The sequence below is a fragment of the Manis javanica genome, chromosome 17 (genome assembly GCF_040802235.1).
Source record: "Manis javanica isolate MJ-LG chromosome 17, MJ_LKY, whole genome shotgun sequence".
Taxonomy (NCBI): Eukaryota; Metazoa; Chordata; class Mammalia; order Pholidota; family Manidae; genus Manis; species Manis javanica.
In genome coordinates, this window is record NC_133172.1 from 17,377,793 (window position 1) to 17,383,824 (window position 6,032).

The following is a 6,032-nucleotide window of genomic DNA, read 5'->3' on the forward strand; positions in this document are numbered from 1 at the left end:
TTTGTCTAGTGTCACATAAATCTTAAATGGTAAGCCTTTTCTCACTTTCCAATTCTCTAGTATGGATTTGTAGAATTTCGGTAAGATTTGAGTCATGATAAACTCTTCTATATTCATGATCAATTTTTTTTCAGTATTAAATGTTCTGGTTCTGAATAAAATCAGGTAAAAATTGCTGCCATATCTACTGTACTTTATTCTAGCATTAAGTCTGAGATCTATGACAAATGAATGTGAAGTAAAGGGTTTCCTACATTTGTTATGTTAGATCATGAATTTTCTGATGTTGAGTAAGGTGTGCGGACTGTCTAAAGGCCTTCCCACATTCCTTACATTCATAGGGTTTCTCACCTGTATGAATGTTATGATGTCGGGTAAGTTCTGAGCCATGGATAAAGGCCTTCCCACATTCTTTGCATTGACAGGGTTTCATAGCAGTATGAATTTGCTGATGTTAAGTAAGTTGTGAGGCACAGATAAAGGCCTTCCCACATTGTGCACATTCATAGGACTTCTCAGTATGAATTTGGTAATGTTGAAAAAGTTGGGAACCACCAATGAACACTTTCCCACATTCTTTACATTCATAGTATTTCATGCCAGGATGGATTCTCTGGTGTTCAGTAAGCTGTGAGCCACGAAGAAAGGCCTTCCCACATTCCCTACATTGATAAGGCTTCTCACCAGTATGAAGTCGCTGATGCTGACCAAGTTGTAAACACAATCTAAAGGCCTTCCCACATTCCTTACAACCATACGGTTTCTCACCAGTATGAATTCTCTGATGTTGATTGAGTTTTGAGCCACAAATGAAAGATTTTCCACATTCCTTACATTTATAAGGTTTGTCACCAGAATGAATTCTCTGATGTCAAGTAAGGTGTGCAGACTGTCTAAAAGCCTTCCCATAATCCTGACATTTATAGGGTTTCTCACCTGAATGAATTCTCTGATGCTGATTAAGATGTGAGCCACAAATAAAAGCTTTTCCACATTCCTTATATTCATAATGCTTTTCACCAGAATGAATTCTTTGGTGTTCCGTAAGATAGGAAAAATGTCTAAAGACCCTCCCACATTTCTTACATCTATAGGGTTTCTCACCAATATGAATTCCTTGCTGTTGCTTAAGTCATAAGTAAAGGCCTTCCCACATTCTTCAAATTTACATAATTTCTCCCCAGGATAAATTTGCTGATGTACCGTAAGAGATGTTTGTAGGCTAAAAGTTGGCATTTTTCTGTACATCACTAATGCCTCCCCAAATATTCCTACTGATTCATTTCTTGCTTCTCAAGCTGCCTTTGCATTCCCAGTCACCTCTGACACTGAAGCCGCAAGGCTATGACTTCTTTCCGTTTTCATCTGGTGGGATGCCATCACTTCATATATTTCTTTTTGCAGACATAATTCGTTGGTCTTACATCTGAACTCCAAGTCTGAAAGATAACCAGAAAAGTAAACACACAGTGTTTCTTTCCTCTTTGGGGAGAAATAAAACTTCTATGGCAGAAATGGGGGAAAAAACTGAAAATAATATCAGTAAAGAAGTGAAGATGGTGTATTTGGCCTTCAATTTGAAAAAGAACATAAATGTTCTTTATAAAGATGAGGGAAGTTGTTAGGAAAACAGGTTAAGTCAGTAGTTTCTAAATTCAGGTGTATAATAAAATCACCTGAATAGTGTACTGAAAAACTGGATGTCAGTGTACCACCTTACATCAAGTAAATAAGAATTTACACCAATAAGCATTGGATTTCCCATTTTTTAAATATTCAATCTGTCAATTCTGATGTTGCACAAAATTTAAGAATCCCACACAGTTTTCCAACTGCACTTAGAATATAATCAAAACTCCTTACCACAGCTTATGAGATCCTACACAATCTTTTATATAACTCAAATCAAAATGCTGTCCAACGTCTTCTTGATCCACCTTTCCCCACTGTTTATTATGTACCAAATATTTATCACCTCTGAGCATCTGAAATAACCTAAACCCTTTACCTTTTCAAAAATTTCCAGACTGTTCACTTTGTTAGAAATTCTCTAAACTTGGCGCTCTGCAGAACTGGCTTCATCTCAAGTGAAAAATCACTTCCTGAGAGAGGCTGAGCCAGACAAACCTCTTTACATTCACTTCTTCATTCTTCAGCTCACTGTGGTATTTCCTCCCTCACTGCAATTTTCTGTATTTTAGAATTATACAACCATTATTTATTCATATGTAATTTAAATTTTTCTTACTGTTAAAGCTCTGAAGGGGCAGGAACAATGGTTGTTTCATTCAACACAGACTAACCAACTTCTTACTCAAAAGGTGTTCCACAGGTTAGTTGTTCAATGAATGAACCACTGGATTAATGAAATGGGATTATTATAGGGATAAGGGAAGTACTATACAGATAAGGAACTGGGGAAGGTATATAAGTATCATAATGATCATTTGTGCTTATAATTATAGAATAGCTCTAAACATCTGTCCCTGATTTTAATCTCTCCTACACCACTGAAAAGATAGTATATGCTCTTTATCTCATCACTTTCCTCAGAGAGTAAAACAATATCCAAGCAAAGCTGAACTAATGATGCAAATGGAAAAATGGTGTTATAAATACATAACCACCCATCCATCCAATTGTTTCTCCTTTACACATATATAGCTACCAACACTCACTGCCATTTATATATAGTCATGGTTATCTTTTGTTTCCCTATTTCAACGACTACATTGAGGGGCCTTTTCTTTTATTCTTCCTTTGATTTTGTAGTCTTACCCAACCTTCCTTCCCACACACAATCTATTTTGTTCCTCCACGCCCTTTCTCAGGGCCTCTCTTCCACTGCTTTCTGTCCAGGACCACTATACACTTTTCAGAAAATTATCTTTGCCCAAGCATTGTAACAGGCTCAAAACATAATGAAAGGGCTATGTAATGTTAATAAGCAAAGGGATTTGAGAATGTTGGGAGACTAGGAACACCAAATATTTTCTGGAATCAGTCTAGAGCACCAGGAACTCTGTAACAAAAGGGAAACTGGACAAAGCTGAAGGAAATAATGGAGAACGGCAATCTAGATAGTGGAACAGACAAAATATTCTAAAGTGCTAAGAGGGTACAGAATGATTACAATGCAAATATTCCTATGATTATAGGAAATTAGTACTGGTGCAGATGCTGTAAAGGTTGTCCTTGAAACAATACAGAAGGGAACTCAGGCAGTCTCTAGTGATGCAGCTGACTGACAAAGCTGAGGAATGGTTCAGGGTAAATGGAAGAGTAGTAATAAGATATTTTAATGAGAATAGAGAATTCAGACAGACCAGCATTTCAGACCCCAGCTCCACCAATGATTGCCTTTCTATGTGGACAAATTACTTTTACCTGTCTTTGTTGCCATTTCTTCATGTAATAATAGACATAGAATTATCTATCTCACAGACTTGTGAAGTTTAGGAGTAATATATGTAAAGTGGCTGGCATAAAGAGTTCAAGAAGTGGTTATTAGTATCATTCTTATTACTATGGAAGACTCAGGAAAAAAATGTCAGATGGACTGAGTAAGGAAAATGACATGTTCTTCTGCAGCTGAAAAGAACTGAATGCTTTTCATAAAATAGTCTATTGGAAAGGAGATAAATATGAAAGGAGTGAGACATGAAGACAAAACAAGACATAAACAAACCCAGGCCACCAAAATTCAAGCAGAAAAGTAGAAATTACTCTAGAATCATCTGCTCGTTCATGCCCCCAATCATTTGCCATGTTAACTTTCACTCTGCTATATCCCTAACGGCCTTACCTAGCTGAAATTCCACCGTCAGCACATCATTATAACTATTGTCTTGTGTTCACCTCCCCGGCCCTAATTAAATCCAAGTCTGCCTATTTTTCTCCACTAGTTGAATATGGCTGGTAAAGAGAACACAATCACATTGACTATTCTCATTATACATTTATAACCATGTAACTCAAACAGACCTCAGTATTTCCCCTCATCCCTAACACAGTTCTCATTCTCTCTCAGAAAATTTTCCCCACCCTTTCTCTCTCCTAAAATCTCAAAACGATCTCATGGTTTATGTCCACAGACTGAAGTCTGTAGGGAAAAGAAAACGATCTCATGGTTTATGTCCACAAACTGAAATCTGTAGGGAAAAGAAAGAATGATAGAATCTTCTCTCATGCAATCAAATCAACCAACCTGTTCATAACCAATTCCAATAATCTGTTTTGCCCACTGATAAAATGTTCCTTGTCCAAAGTAATCCCATCCACTGGGCCCTGCAGGCTATCTTCTTTGACGTACCTTTCTTGCATATACTTCTATAGCTGCACCCTCCATCCTTCCTAAATAATTTTTCCCGCTTTCATGTTTCGGTCCCATCAGCATACAAAGACACTAACACAGTCTCCTTTAAAGTGTATGAACACACAGCTTCCCTGATCCTAGGACCCCCAGCACCTACCAGTCATTTCTTTGTCCTGTTTTACAAAATTTCACACTTATTAGCTCCCCTCACCATCTACATACTAACTGACTTCCATTATTTTGCATTAAAAGTTTGCCATAGAATAATGTAAACTTTTGAAAGTGGAAAAAACCCAGTGTAACAATCAGTCAAGTTTCAACAATTGTTAATTTATAGACAGTTATTATCCACCCACTTCTCATAGCCAAATCCAGAGATTTTGAAGCAAACTGCAGGCATTATGTATTTCATCTGTAAATATTTCAGAATGAATTTCTCAAACATTTTTTGCAAAAGCATAAAAATCACACTGAAAATGTAACAGTAATTCTTTAAGACGAAATATACAATTAGTCTTCCTATTTCCCCAATTACCTAATTATAAATGTGTATTTTTTAGTTTCTTTGAATCAGGATCCATATGAGATCTATATATGACACTGACTGATATCTTAAGTCTCTTTTAATATATAAGGTATCTAGTAAAAGATAAAATACAGCTTGAGTTTAAAATAATTCTTCCAATACTCAGAACGAGAATTTTTACTTAGTGTTATCAATTTTACATCTGTATTTCCTTTCCTCGATACTAAATATCTGTTTCAAAGACTCCAACTACACCATTGAAAAGGGAGGGAATTATGACAGATGAATAATACAGATACTATAGGTGGGAGTTAAAGGCAAGTGTTTACTTTTTTCCATGTACCTTAGGCCTTTTCTTTGAGAGAGTGATTCCTCAATCAATAACTTTAAGGTGCTGCCTTGCTCCACAGCTGGGTTTTAACTGCAGTGCCTTTCTCAATCTATTAAATCTTTACTCAGCTGGGCACCACCCTCCTGCTATGTTCCTTGAAACCATCCAGGGCTCCTTCCCTTGCTCCAGTAAGGATATCACATCAGGCTTAGGAATAGAGTCCTGTTTATAAGAAACAACAGTAAGACATAAACATGTTGTTTGCTCAAAACCAGGCCTCAAGAGAACAGGCAACTACATGAAGGAGAAGAGGAAGGTACAAAAATCTAAAGAATGGACAAGATAAAGATATCAAAGTGAGATGCCCATCTCCTAATCTAGAAAGCACAAAATAATTCCCTAGGAATTTACCCTAAGAATGCAGCAGCCCAGCTTGAAAAGGACATGTGCGCCCCTGTGTTTATCGTGGCACTATTTACAGTGGCCAGGAGATGGGGGCGGCCTAGGTGTCCGTCGGTGGATGGATGGATGGAGGGGATGTGGTGCATGTACACAATGGAGTGTTGTTCAGCCCATGGGAGAAAAACGGATCCTACCATTTGTGGCAGCATGGATGGAGCTAGAGGGTATTATGCTCGGTGGGGTGAGCCGGGCAGAGAGGGACAGATGCCAGGTGATTTCACTCATGTGTGGAGTGTGAGAACAAAGAAAAAAAACTGAAGGAACAAAACAGCAGCAGAATCGCAGAGCCCAGGAGTGGACTGACGGTTGCCAGGGGGAGGGGATCTGGGGTGGATGGGTGGGAATGGAGGGATAAGGTGGGTGGGGGGAAAGGGGACATTATGATTAGCATGTATAAT

At 37.9% G+C, this 6,032-nt stretch overlaps 1 pseudogene; it reads right to left on the reverse strand.

Moving 5' to 3' along the window:
• Nucleotides 1–259: 259 nt before the first annotated feature.
• LOC108390278 (uncharacterized) lies at nt 260–1,248 on the reverse strand (annotated as a pseudogene).
• Nucleotides 1,249–6,032: the final 4,784 nt, after the last annotated feature.